Source organism: Dufourea novaeangliae, unplaced genomic scaffold (genome assembly GCF_001272555.1).
Source record: "Dufourea novaeangliae isolate 0120121106 unplaced genomic scaffold, ASM127255v1 scaffold170, whole genome shotgun sequence".
Classification (NCBI taxonomy): domain Eukaryota; kingdom Metazoa; phylum Arthropoda; class Insecta; order Hymenoptera; family Halictidae; genus Dufourea; species Dufourea novaeangliae.
In genome coordinates this window covers 1,097,655-1,114,900 of record NW_015374081.1, presented here as the reverse complement: position 1 = coordinate 1,114,900, position 17,246 = coordinate 1,097,655, and positions in this window count along the sequence as shown.

Here is a 17,246-nt window from a genome sequence, read left to right as displayed (position 1 = left end):
CGGATTTCTCGTAACACCAGGATTTATCATTAATAGATACTCCTTCAATTTCCTTGGATGTCATGGGCTCAAATAGCATTTGGTTTGTTTGGTGGTTTAGTGGGAATTTTAGATTGTAGATTGGAACTGAACGCTGTGTCGCCCGCATGTGGGTGACTTGGCAGTTAAAGTGTTTTCAGTTAAGATTACAGTTAAGTAATCAAACAGATACTTATTCCCTGCAATAATTGTTTAATTGAATAAAAATGAAACCAACGCTTATAATACATTGTATTAAATTCTTTGTTCGATTGCATTTGACTCAATTGAATCTATTATAAATATTTAATTGCACAGTACATAACTTTATTATAAAAGACATCGAATCTTCGAAATTTAAATCTACTTTCGAAGGTATTTGTGTCTATGTCTACTGAAACAAAATTCATATTATTACACCTGCACAATAAAAACGGAAAGACGTCATGCATATATGTTAATAGTAATTACTGGTCAGAAATCATTTTCAACTGTTTCACAAAGCTTAAACTTGTCACAGTCACGTCTATTAAATTTTTACATTCGTGTTCTTCATTAGTAATAGTAAAACAGTCCATAGTGTCATCTAATTATACAACAGAAGTTAGTGTAAACCAAGAAGAAGTAGCAGAAAAACAAACGATACGTATAAAACGTAGCTCAGTCCCCGTACAACCAGTCAAAGAAGTGCCAAAACTATAAATTCTATTAGTTTTGACATAATTCCAAATATTATTGGTAGTCACACAATCCCGTTGACTACGACGTCACAGTGATCAATAGCCATTTTAATTATGTCTTTAGGTATACTTGATTGTGTTTATATTGATGCTTGGAAGCCGGGGACAGGAGAATACGCTTCGGGTCGCTTTTAAATCGTCGACGATGGCAATTTGGTAGTTCAACAGCGCGTCATAATTCAACGCGCCTGGTGAAACCCCCATGCCTAAGGTAACGCGCATAAATCCGGCCCACGTGATCGCCGAACCAGGATACATTTAAAGTGGCCGAATAAGACGAGTGCGCGGTTCAGATGGCCCCACGAGATTAGGATCGGGAACGACTTCTTAGGTGTGTCGCGCCCCGCTCGTTCTGTGTAACGCATCCGGAATTCGTGGCACAGCTCCCGTGTCCACGTGTGCTCGATTGGATGGAATAGTTTGTTCGACATCGGTCGGGATCGCCGTCGCTATCTCTATCCACGAGTGTTATTTATATAAATGATCTTGTTTACCGTGGATACAAGATGACTAGGAACGAGGATTACGAGAAAATTCACGAGTCTTTTCGAAACGAAAGTTTACTTTCAATTTTAAATAATACTGTCAGTTTAAGACTTCGTCCCAAAGTCAGAAAATATTCGTTTTCGATTTTGCAGATCTTTTGCAGGTATTTTTATTAGAAATACATTTTCACGTAAAAGTCAACTTAAGGTAATAATTTACAGAATTGTAAAATCGAAAATGATTATTAAGAGAAAATAGAATTTGAAAATCTACTGGATATGCATGCAATTGAATAGGACTTGGCTAACGCGTCTGTCTATTGCATTCTGTTTCTACTTATTGCCATACGTACATACGCGTTAAATGAATTTTGATAACTGATTATCTTGGAAACAAAGTGTCGTACGAAAAAATGTTATTCTATATTTTTAACTTACTTTTACATGTAGCATCACATCCTTCCGGATTATACCATTATTTCAGAAACGCTCTGTATAAATTTCAATTTTGTTTGAAAACCGTTCGTCACAAACCACGCTAAATTTCCCAAATTCTACTCAACGCATTTACCTTTCGTATTTAAACATTAAAAGATATAAAAAAAAGAGCTACTAAATAATATAAATCATATATGATCAGATATAAAAGATTAAGTGAATATTCAAACTTCGTTCAATTCTTTTATGTCAACCACAAAATTACAACCGTCACACACATGTAACGTTGATAACGAACGTGTCGATACATCGATGATTCAACGCCTGCGCACAAAAAAATGACAGAATACTGTTGTTACGGAGGTTTTTCTGACAACCAGGAAGTCGCGCGCGGAACTCACGCGCTCGAAAGGACGAGTTGAAAATCGTTCCGAAGCTGTCTCTGCGAGAGAAAAAAATTCCTGCGGTTAGCGAGCCGCAGGAGTTGCATCAGGAATATCGATACACGTGTCAAATGTACTTATCGCAATACCATAAACAGACCATAAATCACCGGGAACGTATTTCAGTGCGAGCCTCGCTCGAAGCGACCTCGTAACGATCACGGCACAGAAAACCGGGAGCGACGAGCGAACGAGGGCGCGTGAACCACGGCGAACAACTATCGAGATACAGGGTGTTAATAAAAATGTGGAACACTTTCGCAGGGTGGATTCTACACGCCAAACTAAGATGAAATTGAATTCGAGGCTTCGTTTCCGAGTTATTAATTGTTGAAAATATGGGCGAAACATGAGTGAAATACGTCTGACGAGATGGATTATTCTACTTGAGAGGCTTCTTCGACTGTTCCACGAGTTGGTTTCATTATTTTCGTTTTATTTCATTTATTAACCCTCAGAAGATCGGTCGTTTTTTATATGGTGTAGGTTCGTTTGGACCTAAATGCATATTTTAACAATTTTTTGTGAATTGACTTACTTTTTGTTTGAATTATTATAAACAATTACATATTTAAATTAGTAATCGAAAGCTGTTGATTTGGATAAAGTTCTTGAAAACTCGGATTAATATGATCCAGGCATTGTCGTCCAAGGGTCAATTTCATTAGGTTATCGATCGGGACCGTATATCAACTGGGAATCGGCTGTTCCAGTAGTATAACCCATCGCGTCAGACGTAAGTATTTCACGCGTATTTTGCCCATATTTTCAACAATGAATAATAACTCTAAAATGAAGCTTCAAACGCAGTTTCATGATTCTTGATTTTCTTCTTAACTTGATATATAAAATTCACCCTGTGAAAGTGTCCCACATTTTTATTAACACCCTGTATATGTATACCCATATGAATTCACTCCACGCACCCGTGACGAGCGAGGATACCGAGTATGCCCTTTTTCAGGCAACCACTGATTGCGAGCGAAGAATCCGAGCAAGAGAATGGAACGATCATTTCGTTGTGATGGGAGAAATGGAGAATGGTGTTGGAACGCAAAGAACTTTGCTTGTTAGAACTACCGTAGAGTCTCCCGTATCCGAACTAATAGGGAGATTATAAGTGTTCAGAATTTTTCGATAATAGAACAATCATTTTTCTGAAAATCTTACCTACATCTACCCGATTAACACTTAAAGTCACGAACCGTGAATATGTCACTTTTTCTTTCGTAATTTTAAAAGGCACTAGCAGGATATTTGTTTATCAATTAACTTAAGGGGCTATGCTAGTGTGACGGCTATATCATAAGGCAATTTTTGATAATTTTTTAAAGAAAAACTATTGAACTTATTAATTTGAATAATATATGTATTTACTAAATAATACTTGTAAAGTATGCTATTTTTTTATACACAATTAGAATGAAAAAAACGTTTGTAATAAAAAAATTTAGAGCAATAGAAAATTTCTCCGTACCGAGGACATACGGAATACGTCGCCCGTGTTCTTGAGCGTTAATTATATTGTACATTGCTCTATCGGATGATTATTCCCTTACAAATAATCATCGAAATCCATTGTGTTAATAATACGTCAAGGACAGAGGCTAAGGCTTGTTCGTTCTGTTTGCGTTTGCGCGCGACGTTAGACCGGTCGCGGCTCGCGCGGGAGGCGAGGGTTCGCGAACCCGGAACAATGCGTCGCAACGGGAGAAACAAAAATTTCCGTCGGGGCCGGCGGAATCGCCGCGGGAAAGCCGTACCGTGCAGAAAACAAATTGGTCACGATCATTAACGCCCTCTCCGGGTTTCGTGTGCCGGACCTATGGCGGTTACGGAGCCGATATTTTATGTGGGTCCGCGCGCACGCCCCGCGCTTTCAGATGGATTAAATAACGGGGCGCGGTGCACTTGTTGCGACGTCGTCGAAGTCATTAAGCGGAAGCGTTCAGGTGAAAACCAATTGTTTGTAGTTTTGCTGACGATATTTTAGGAAACGTGCATTTTTACATGGTTTTCGTTACCGTGAATGTAATGGTAGAAATATTCAGGAGATAGAAGTTCACTGATAAGACCACATCCTCGATTCTTATTTCTTACTGACAGTTCACCTGTGGGAAACGAATTATTGCATATTTCTGATTTTTACAGTCACCCACTTCCCAAGTCTCTAAACCAGTGCTGTCCATTGATCTTCCTAGGTAATGCAATTTCGTCGATCATATTTACATTCCCATAACACCGTTTCGCTCTAATACCTTTAAAGAACTGCGTGAAATAGTGTAGTTTTGTTGGTCAGTGGGCATCTAACCCTGTTTTTTATATATAACCACCATGTTTTGTATCTAACCACCGTCTTACACAGTGTTTACCTGTACTAAAAATCGTATTAACTTTTTCAACCTCACCGTTTCAGTTTCCACTTGAACAGCATAAACTACGAATAGCGTGAAGAATCGATAATAAACCACCTCGCTAATTCCCTCATTCAAACCTTATTTGTCACACATTTACAAAACTTCTTTCACACAGTTTCATACAATACACACAATACGCAATCTTCAATTCATTACGAGTACGAAGAGTTGATATTTCAATGTACATAATCAACGATAAAAACTCGATACAAGGAAAAAAACTCAATTCACCTTACGATCATTCCCGACCAATTATTACATTTCTTCGACTGAATATTTACCAGCTAACTTTTTAATTACCGTCAAACAGAGTCTGTTTACTCAGCACAGAATAATATCTATCCGTGTTTTACAGACGGAACCATCGAAAACTATTGGCCACAAAGCGTTATCGGTACGGCATAAATCGTCCACGGATATTAATAACCCCACCCCTTACTCCGTTTATACCGTGGCAGATTCGGTAAGCTTTTGGCAGGTACAAAGCCGTGTCTCCCGTTTTACGCGGTTACACACCGGGTCCGCGTTTCGACTGTATTAAATAACATTCAATGCGTTCGCCGTGATATCGTTGAAATAATTAAAACGATAGGTACGTACCACAACGGTGGGTCGCCGGCTACACCTGGAAAAATGATCCGACGGCGTGTACAAACGGAACGCGTGTCACCTCTCCTACCCGTTTTCGTTTCGTTTCATTTGACGCGTTTCAGCGATATTCGTGACCAGAACGCGGTAGATTCTAATTACTGAATAAATTAATGTAAACCAACCGATCGATCCGTACACGAGACCTCGATATCGTTGCACGTTACCTGTGCGATTATTTATTCGAGGGGGGAAGATCACTTACGGGGGTATTCCCATTTGGAGGAGTGGAACATTGATTTCTTTTTTACTGTATTTTCTTAACCCTCATCCGTCCCTCATTTTCTCATATTAATATGTCTTTCGTTGTTAAATTGACTCAGTGGTAAAAAATTAATACAATGAAGAGATGAATAGTTAAACTTGCAAATTCGTTAAAATAAAAGTCACGGAACCTTGGATAAATTTAACTACACATTGCAGGATAACATCATTTCTTAGAAGAGAAATGTGTCAAATTAACACAAGGGGCGGATGAAGGTTAAAGTGTAATATTTGGAAGACGTGTATCGTTACGCCTGAATTAGAATTTCGGATCGAAACTTCGAGGGGTGGTTTCACCCCGTAAAGTCGCGTCTTAGGCGATACAAACAAATACGTATCCCTTATTTTTGACTGCTTAACAGACGTACGAAGTTTCATCAAAATCGGAGGGGGACACTTCCGTGCCTTCAAAAATACAATACTATCCTCATTACGTTAAAGTATTAAGTAAAATTGTATTAGAATTATGTTATTTAATTTTTACACTCTACTTAAGCGATAATCCTGCAACATCAATTGAAGGGTCGGATACAATTAAGTGAACTAGCGCTCGACAATGTGAAAAAATATTTTTGCAGAAAAAAAAAACAGATTTTAATTATAGGTACCTGCACATAATATACTCCTGATTTTAATCAATCTAAATTTTATCTATTATATCTTTTTATTCGTAGTTTCAGTGTTAAACAAATTTCTAAATAATTATTGTAAAATGTGTAACTTTATTGTGTGCAAGACACGTGGTATAAATTACATACAGATGCCTGATGAGCAGAAAAAATTCTAGTTACGCCAATGATCTATGATCGTACCACGCGTCGTTAAAAAAAGACAGGTTGGTGATCGCACAGCAGCTAACTCTTTCTAATTTTTGACACAACCTGACTATTGCAGATATTCAGAACTACGTATTATACGTCTATGGTTACAATCTGCATCGTGAAACCTAGGAGTCGATCCATTGCATCGTCCGATCTTGAAACGTGTATATGTTTTACGTCCCCGATTGATCATCGATGTTGACAAGTGCGACGGGGAGAGCGCGCGCGTTGGTACCGCGGCGAACGCGTGTGCATTACCCTGCTTTTTGATTGATCGATGAAATCACGGCGGCGTCGATCCGGCTCCGGCCCGTATAAATATTTCATTTCAGCCTGGTTAATGAACGTTCCGCCGGCAGAAGCTCGCAATTAACGCCGCCTGGCCCCTGATGTTTCAATTAAATGCAACCCTTCGTCTGGTGCCGGCCAAGTCGCGCCGCGACTCCCGGAAAACCACTGCTCGAATGTGTGCGCGCGCGCGCGCACGTGTGTATCTCAGGGAAAATCATCCCGGCGGTTTTTATGAGAACGTCATTATCATAATTACGACAACGTTGTATCTGGAGAGGCGTTTCACGCGGACAAACAAATTGGCTACGATCATTATCGTTTCCCTTCTCGATCACTGAGAAACCGAGGCTACCGTCCCGGCTCGCTTGCCACGCACGTGTACGCATACCGTCTTCCGTAAAGTGTTTAGACACTTATGTCTATCTGAAAAACTGTGAAATATGTCGTAGGTAAATCATTTCAGTGTATCTGTGACTACTGGTCTTCTTTCGTGTAGATATGCACTATTGGTGGGTTCAAGGAAAAAATAGTTCGAGTACATTTTTTCCCCAGAAACGAGATGTGTACAGGAAACGATATGTAAGGTCCGTATTTATCTAAGGGAATAATTATACAAATAGATATTCGGTGATATGTACGTATGGTAATGTATTTTAATGTTCAGAGGCATGCAGAGGTTTCTGTTAGAGTTTAACTTTACGCACAATTTTCTGAAGTTCAGATTTTGTCACTTGTATCACTTTTCCTTTGAGTTGCGTAATTAATACGTTAACTTAGTTCTATTAAATATTTCTGAAAAATATTTGAACTATGTGCAAAAATTTTTTTTTAGTATCTTCGTTTAATAGTTGCATTTTAACTTTTATGTAGTAAAATATTAATATTGAGTGATAAGAATAATATCTAACATTGGATAGTATAAATAAAAGAGCAGTAACTAAAGTTGAATGCATATCAATCTTCTGAAGATAATTAAGCAGAATCACTTTAACTTTCTTTATGCAATATTCAATTTTATTTTCAGCCTCGGAACAATTGAAGTTTGTCTTTTCAAACACTTTTGGTAATTTTGTATACACTTTGTAGGTCGTCAGTCATCCTTTAATAACGTAGTTAACACTTAACGAGTTTAGCACTTAATTCGGTCCGAGTCGTGCGTACAGAAACAGAATTACCTAACTAGGAAAACGCAAGAGAGTGTAAATCGTGCTTACGTTCAGTCACGCTGCGTATTCAGGTGTTCCCTTTTTTTTAATACGATGCAACGAACCAAATTCTGCCACACACAAAAAAAAATGCGCATTCTGTTTCGTGGATATTTTTTTCTCGAAGGTACACACTATCCATATTCCAATCGATTGACCTGATAAACGCGTCCGAAGTAATTTGCGATAATACGATCACCTGTCGCGATCGGAACTTGTTACGAATTTAAATGTGCTTGCGCAGTTGCCACAGTGTGCTACATTTTAATGTAGAAAGTAACCGCGACTAATTACAGAGGAGGCACAGTCGTTGATTAAATTTAATTGAATGTGGATGACTTATGAAACACAGGGGTGCCTGCAGTCTTGACACTTGTCACGTTGGTAATTGCGGACGATCGTCATTTGCACCCTTTCAAGGAGTGGAAAGCGGAGTCACTTCGCAACGAAAATAGAATGGAAATTATAGAGCGAGTTCTCTGCTGCGTGTAACACGAATTTTAACTTACTCTGTACAATTAGTAACTGTAAATATACAATGAAAGGTTTTAGAATAATATAAGATAAGAAATAAGAACTCTAAGTATCGTTCTTTTTATAACGACTTCTTTGAGATACACTGATTTATTATAAATAATTGTTAATTCTTGAAAAACTAGATCGAAATAGACCCACACATCGTTGTCAGGAGTGAATGACCAACCTATAGTCTTCAAGGGTATATGTACTTTTCGCACCGTGAAAAATAGAAGTTTACCCAAGAACTTATTCCAGAAAAACTACTCGATGAATCGATTTGTTTTCTTGCTATTAAAAAGGGATGCACCATAGATTAATTTTAAAATGTATCGAAGATGTATATACAGAAAACCTGGTAAAGTCACAAACATATAATACTAGGATATACTATTTTTTTAATAACTTTTCTTTCGTTATCCGTGAAGATCCTGCGTGATCTCAGTCTTTCGAGTACCACTGTACGTTCAAATCCTCGACGGTTCGTTATAAATAGAAACTCATGTCCTTTATTCTCCACGTTTTCACGTTCAATTTTATTCCCGCTTTTCCGAAACGATTTTCTAATTTTCTCCGGTCCCCTGCACAGAAAACCCGAGAGATACATTCCGCGTGTAACCCTGCTAGCGAAAAATATTTCCAGGCATCGTTAAAAAATCAACGATACTTTGCTTCCTGGATGGAAAAACGGGGGAACAATTTTCCAGCGTTCTGGGAAAATCAACATTGCTACCCCTCCTCACCAGCGAAAAAGAATTAATCACGAGAGCCGCTCCGTGCTCTTATGATAATTTCGCGAAATTTCGAATTAAGCTGGTCGCGTTTCAATCAAAGGGAAAATTTCGTAAATATTCCGGACTGGTTCTCCCGTCCATCTCGCGCTCTCTTTTTTCTTTGTTTTTTTTTGTTCACTGTCCTGTCAGCACCGGGTTCCCTCTTCGCTAGCCGCGTTGCAAATCGACACGGTGGTCTGACCCGGGGGATAATATTTAACATTATTACCGTGCCGCGCCTTTCAGCCTCAAACAACCGTCTCCGGCTTTATGCAATACCGGAAATCGACCCTCCGCGAACAGGAAGTGAAGATTACCGTTGCATAAATATCATGCCTTTGTAAACCTTCAATTCTTCGGCGACCAACCGATGCTCGGAGAATGAAGTTGACCCGTAATACGGAGTGATCTAGAAATAGGAATCGATGGAAGGTATCAGGGAAGGACAGCCTAAATGTAAGAGGTATTGTAAAATTCCTGAGGGAAGTAAAAAAAAATTATTCTTGGATGTATAAACAAATGAAAGTGTGGAATCAAATTCGTTCGTGTGGGACTTCGTTTTCGAGAAAATAAACTGCAATAGGTCTTGGCTAACGGGTCTGTTTTTGACTTACTATTTCTACTTATTCAACATTGAACTGACATGCTCGAATAAATCAAAATCGATTTTCTTGAAAACGAAGGTCCATGGGAAAATATTTTATTCTAAAATTTCGATTTGATTTTGCACTATAATATACATATATGTAACACGTATTTCGTCACACCCTGTATAGCTGTAAAACTGTAAATAATCGTCTTGGTATTCTTACGATTTTATATTTCAGTAATGATTGTACATAATTTGCTTCCTTTTCTCATGATTGTGATAAGTAATCACATATAGGTGGTCCAGAAAGATTGGAAACAGAATTATAAAGTCTATTAAGGTAGGTCAGCAGATGAAAAATGTTCGAATACATGTTATGTATATTGAAAGAAATGTAATCAGTAATAGTTCATACTATCTTAAATGGAAATTGAAGACTAATGGGACATGCCATCAACATGATTGTGATAATTACAGTACTGCGCTTGAAAATTGAGAATCGTTTATTAGACGCAATAGACCTAGAAGATCAGTTGCGTCCGTGAGTCTTTAAACACAACCATTTAATAAATCGCTATCAGACATGAATGCAAACAAATCCTTTCTACCCAAACCCTTCAATATCAATTCGAAGCCAATTTTTGTCAACTTTATGCCCAAAGGATTGTATACCATCTTCCTTGGATTAATTTATGAATGCAAATCCTGAATCACCTTGTAAAATCGCTGCAACCACATTTCAATCTTAATCCTCCATAACCCGAAGTTTTATCGTGACAATAAAAAAATTCATATAATGTGAAATCAACAAATACCAACTTCTAAATACAAATTAACAATGAATTTACAATTTTACAAGCTACAGTTGATAATCAGGAAAAAGAATCTTATCGATTCTCTAAGAGAGGTATACAACACAATGTGCAGGCGACACAGCGGTAAAACGTGAAATTGAACAAAAAGAAAAATCGATATATCGGTATAGGATTTTAGTCACACAGAACTGTAGACGGTTAAAGTTCCTTTCAGATCACCCTATATTCGTCTCGATCCTTCGTTAAAATCTTCAGAATCCCCGAGCCATCGCGATTCCAGCGAACTCGGTTACAAAATACGGCCCTGGGTCCAATTAAAATGAGCGAAATAGCCGGCGTCGCTTTCCCAGTTCCTAATTCTAATCAAATCAGCCGCGGAATCTTACGATCGCCCCGCGCCCGATACCGTCGATACCGTCGATGACGCCGGTGGATATTTTCCTTTTTTCTGTCGGCAATTAACGAATACCGAATGCAACAGCCGCGGACAATTCGAGATTCCAACGGGTCGTTGGCGGCTGAGTCGCCCAAGGGCCCTAGCGATATCTCGGTGGCATCCGCTCGGGTCGCGCCGTCGCTTTCGCCGCTCGAACCACGGTGGTCCCCGACCTGCTGCTAACGATTATCATTATCGCCTCGCCGCCTTTAACTTTCCGAACGACCGTCTTACGCAATGCTTGAAATTGGCGCCGCCAGGAGCAGGGGCGCGGCTCGAAGGGGGAGGGGGAGAGAAAAAAGGGGGATGGGTCACGCAGGAAGACCACAAAGACAGCGGAGGATGGTTCACTGGCGACGAACTTTACGATTTTCATCGGCGACCTCTGTTACCACGGACGGTTGTTGCGTACCGGGACTTCGGGGATTTCGATTCCTTCAAATTGGCGGCGTTAACTTTGCAGCATTGTTCCCTTATTCTTTTCGCAAAGTCGTAACTGGGTAATTTCTCGGTTTGGAAGATCCACGTGGAAAAAATGAAAGATGAATAATAAGGATTTAAAGTAAGTTTCGTTGCGATAGGCATAGGTACGATGGAACTTACGGTATTTATTGCGATCTAGGAATGGGAGATTCTGATTGTTTGAAGTTATGGAGTTAAATTTGCAACATCGTTCCCGCGTTCCATTGTCAAACTATTAACCTGTTAACCAGGTGATTTTTCGACCAGGAAGCTTCACGTGGACAAAATAAGGATGTAAAATAACTTTGCTTACGATAGACATAGGCACTATGTAGCTTACACTACTTCATGTAAAGCGCTACTACACGTACATGATATAAGACGAAGAATTATATCGGAGGTTGCAGTTGAATGTAAATGACGAGTAAACTCGTCTTCTTCGGTTAACAGGTTAAGCGCTGTCGTTGTTTGTTCAGAAATCCTTCCAGAATGAGTAATGAGAAATGAACGATAACGAGTGCATTCGTCATATGCAAAGTAAGTCTAATTGGAACCTTAATACACTGCTCGAAACTGTGTCTGTCAATACAGCATATAATTCCTGCAATTTTTTTTATAGAAACGAAACTGTGATGTTAGTATTGTACGGAAAAGATGTTAATTTATTTTTAGGGTTAGGTGTAGCAATCTTGGATTAGTTTCGTACACAGGAGCAACCCTCTAAATGTTCTGAGCACTTTGTACAGACTAGACATAAGAATTTTTAATTGAATCTATAACAATTAACTATCCTTAAAATTTTTAGCCTATGTAAATAAGAAACTAATGTAAAAATTCTACATTTTTAATCATATTTCTCAAGCGAGTTGATTGTTTATGTAGCAATCCAGGAACATATGTTCGTAATGTCCTTATTATATTCAACTCGGCCTCCTAGATTTTTAACAACATGTATAGAAAGCAGTTTTGTTCGCTGAATGCTAGAATTATCAGATAAATCTTGCCAAGTTGACAGAGAGAATGTCGTAAGGTGGCACTCGAAGTAAAACATATCGAAAAAAATAAGTTCAACACAAAATATCATTAAAAAATACCACCCAAACACCATGTTAATTTATCTTCACAACGACTCTGCCCTCCAGTTCAACAACAAAAATCACCGATCGTGTATTGACAACACGATGCATTGTCAAAATAAAATTAAAAACAAACAGACAGAACCAAATATCACGTTCCCCGTTCAGCGTGAACAATTTTAGGTCAGAGGCGATGAATTTTTCGTACAAATCATCGGGCAAACGAGATGCACGTTTATACAGAGTTCGATAAGACCGGCGTGTATTTGCTTTCCTCGACGGCAACCGCCTCGTCATCGTGGCAACCGACGATCTCGGGCTCTCGGGGGATCGGGACGACGGATCGGTCCGAAGGATCGAGGGCGTTTTGATCGTTCCGTACGGTGTTCCCTCTGCTCGTTTTTATTTCTCCCCCCCCCTTTCTCCCCCATCTTCCCCAACGTTCGATCGGCTCCCTGCCATCGCGCGTTCCTGCGTGTCGTACGTGCGTACGAATTCGATTTCACGCGATTTCTTTCGATCGGGTGCCACGTATAAACTATTCCAGACCGATCCCCGCCCCTTTCCTCGAAGTTCGCTTTTTTTTTGCCTCTCCTCGACCGCCTCCTACGTCGCCGTTCACAAAAAACGAAGACAATTAACGCTTCCGAGCTGCGCGAGTTTCGGCCCGACGACGACGCACGATGGTAACCATCGATTTCGAACGTTTCGTTTCGAACGCCGTGGCGGCGACAACGTTCGTCTCGACTCAGTACGACGAAGGGAATTCCACGACGTGGATTTCTCGAGGAAACGAACACACAGCCGGACCCTGGAGATCTTCGAGGCACGGTTCAGTTTCAATTCGTCGCGCCTAATTCGAAACTTAAATTGTAGTGCCCGAACAGAGCGGAGGAAGGGTTGTTCGACTAACGGCGAAGGGAAACGAGGGAGAAAGTTTCGAACGGATTGCGCGATTCAGGACAAAAAAATGTGAAGAAGCGACGGAGACGGGGAGGAAAGTTTCTCGGGAATGGCTTGGAACTACGCACGACACCTTGAATAACACGAATGGTCGATGAGTGAGAAGGAAAAGCAAGAATTTAAAGAATGAAGATCGCAGGTGAAGATTCTAATAGCGAAATATTCGTTAGTCGAGACAGTTCTGTGTAACTTTGCTTTAATTATTCTCACTTCTAAGTTTACTATGCTAAAAAGGAACTACAGGGAACTGTACAGTAAGAACTGTTTTTTTTATTTTATCTCTGTTTATAGTTAGATTTTACCTACTTGACATTAGAAACTATTTTTATATTTTTTTTACACTCACACATTCTTAGTCACAGTAATAACAGTAAAAAATGAAGTATTCGTTCATGGACGATTCTAATGAAGAAACATCCTTTGGTACTGGTTCTAGATTACAAAGTGTAGGATACTGGTTCCAAAACTATGTATGTAACATAACAGACACAAAAGGAATTCTATTCTTATGGCGAGTGTTACATTTATTCGAAACCTTAAATGTTAATACCAGCGGATCAGTATTTCACGACGACTCAAAGAAAAGAAATAATATACATGTTTACTAAATTCATTTTGAAGTCGTTATCACGTGTCTGACTCGATGTTGCAAGGCAAGGGGTTAAAACATACTACACCATATCGAATCATCAGTAATTCTTAATTCTTAAGTTCATTGTACACGATGGATCAATAAAGGTGTTTAACTAAAAATTGCTTCCTCAATTACAGTAAACAACTTTTCTTCAAACGCCCTTCTTTCACTCCCATAACTTCAAACCTCTGCAAAGTGCTAACTGTTAACGATCTACTTTCCACCACGTCCTTCCGTACTCCTTCATTACTCCCGTATCATACAACATCAAAAAAACTCCACAACAATATCAGATATAAAAAAAGTCGAACTTCTCAATCGCAATCTGAGAACCCAGAGGCAAAATCGTTCAAGACGACGCCCGACGGTGGTAGAATAAGAAAGAAAAGGACGTCGGCAGCCGCGAGGGTATGACCGCGCGAGCGAAGTAGAAGCGGAATGTCGGACAGCGGGCAGAATTCCAAAGCCAGGTGCAAGTAGAATCAACCGCAGCGCGGGCAGCCCAAAAAAGAAGGCCGTAATAAAGTCCCCCGGGCGCGCGCTCGCGTCTTGATCGCGTTGTCCCCGATATCGTAACGGAGCAGATTAGAGTATCGATAAAAAACGACGCTTGGCACCGGCCGAGCATACGAATGAAGCCGTGTATACTTGAAACGAAACCGTGGTGAGGGGAATGACTGAGGAAAAACACGGTCGGGCGCGGACAGAAAATCGTTCGCCGGTCCTCTCTGGGCATTATTTTCGCCGCGGCCGAGGCGGTCGCGCCCAATTTTTCCCTCCCCCGGTGTTATTTCCAGGTGAAATTTTCCACCGTGGCGAAAAAACGGGGTGTATCGCGGCGGAACGAGATTTTCAAAGGGCCTGGGGGATAGCTGTGCACACGAGGAAGCGAGCAAAAGCGACGGTTGCCGCGCAAAGCCGGCTAAAAACGGTGAAGGAAACCGGGAGGAAGAGCCCGGTGAACGCGGATTCAATCTCGAAAGAACGGATATCCTGGTTCCACGGGCGGAATTTAAAAGCTTTGAAGCCCGGGCCAGAAGAGTGAAAGGGGGTGGGGGGTGTGCACGTAGATAGGAAGCGGGGGCGAAAGAGGGAGGCGCGGTGCAGCAGCCGCGAAACTTGCGGAAGAATCTCCTAGCCCGCGAGGTGAATACAATTTTCGGTTTGTGGGACGGATATTCGAATTTCAACCCGGGGAATTTGAAAAGTTCTCTCGGTCCTTGAAGAAAGGGGAACAAAGAAGGGACAAAGGGGAGAAGAACGTCAAGGGGATAAAGACCCTTGTGGTGTAAAGAAACAGGGAGAAGGAAAACGGTGAACCCCCCCGAACAGGAAGAAAAGGAGGAATACCCCCGAGTAGAGACGGTTCCGCGGGGCGCAAAGAAGGAAGAAACCCGCGCGTCAGGAAGGAAGGAAGGAAGGGATCCTGGAAGGCGGATTCACCGCGGGATCGCAGGTAGTAGCTGGGTACGGTAGGACGATTTCTACGTGGCCCATCCCTCCGTTCGTTTTCTTCTCTTTCCTCCAGCGCCCGCGTGTACACCACCCGCCTCATCCCTCTCACCACCTCCTCCTCCTCCTCCTCCACCACCCTTCGGTTGGGTTTCGTGCCGCGGCGAACGAAAGCCGAGGCAAAGCCGGAGCCGAACGAAACGAAACACGGTTCTCTCTTATTCGCTCCACCTCCTTCCTGGGCCTCTCTTGCATATACACATGCTCTCCTCTCCTGGCTGCCGCTCTTTCTCGCGGCCTCTCTCCCTCGCGAGAGACTACTCACGCCGGTCCTCCACCCCTTCCCTTACCGACTCCTCTTTCGTTCTCCTCACTCCCTCCTTTTTCCCTCACCGACACCCTCTCTTTTCAACCCTCGAATCAGCGGCAAGGCAAAGGTGACTCCGTCTTCTTCTAATTCTATCTCGTCGATCGACCGTCCCTCTCTGTCCATCAGACGCATTCGAACACGCTCGCTCCTCCACTCGGTTTGTCTCGCTCCCGCCCATCGTCACCACCGTCGTCGTTCTCCTTCGCACGCCCGTCAACCACCCCTCTCGCTCCCTCCTCCTCTAGCTTGTCCTCTCTCTCTCGCTCGAACAACCTATCAACTCGGTGGGTAGACGCGAGGTCCGGACGACGATTCTCTCTCTCTCATCCCATCGACCGACCGTTCTTACACCGATATAGTCCGCGGCCTGGCGCGGCTGTGTTCGTGGACGGGAACACGGGTCGGTCTATAACGGGTGGTCGATACAGAATCGCATCGACTCGCCAATCAAGTGGTTATCGATGAATATAGAAAAACCTGTCTACGGTGTCTTCTGTGATTTCCCGAAGTCTTTGTCGATTAAGATTCGTGGGACACTTTGGGGATGTATGGAAGAGGATCGGTGAAAATAGAAGATCGATGGGTTCCTTGCCGTTAACGGAATCCTTGGGACAATCGTTCACGTGGCCCAATAATGCGTTCAGGCGAATTTTTATTTCGAACATTCTTTAATTTTTATTTCGATCATCCTTTACTTTTTGTTTGGAACCACCTATAATTTTTATTTCGAACAACCTGTTAATCCCAGGGAATCGCGAATTACGTAGCTTGGTAGTCCTGTTTGTAGGATGCGATTTTCTTCCCCCTCTACAAGGTTTCCGCGGATCCGTTTGACCTGCACGTGGAACACGCGAATACGGTACATACGACGGTTAGAGGACGATAAGCGGCTTTTCGGTGTAATATCTTCAGACGGACAGCCCGGTCGGGTTCGTCATCGCTCGAGACACGAATTACGCGGTCGGGCGTATTTCTATTTCGGATTTAAAACACCGACCCCGGCTCGCCCGCACGCCACCGTTCACACGAGCGCCTGGTTTGATAGCGCGAGCCCGTGTAATGTCGAGCAGTGCGGAACCACTGATAACAGGTGTTTAGCTGGTAGCCTTCGGCGGAAACGCGAACCCGCGATCCATGGAATGTTAGATTTCGCATAAATCACGTATCATAATAATGGGCGAGTGGCAAGGGGGGACAGAACGTGCGCCACGGGACGGCTATAAATTTTTAACGTATTTTCTAATTTACGCGGCTGGATTGTTCGTTACCCGTGATCGCCAATAAATTGGAGTGATATGCTTGAAAATAGGTAATAAGAATTTGTGCCCGCGTTAGTTTTACCCACGAAGTCACTGTAGTAAATGTATGACAAATGATAATATGAAAATCT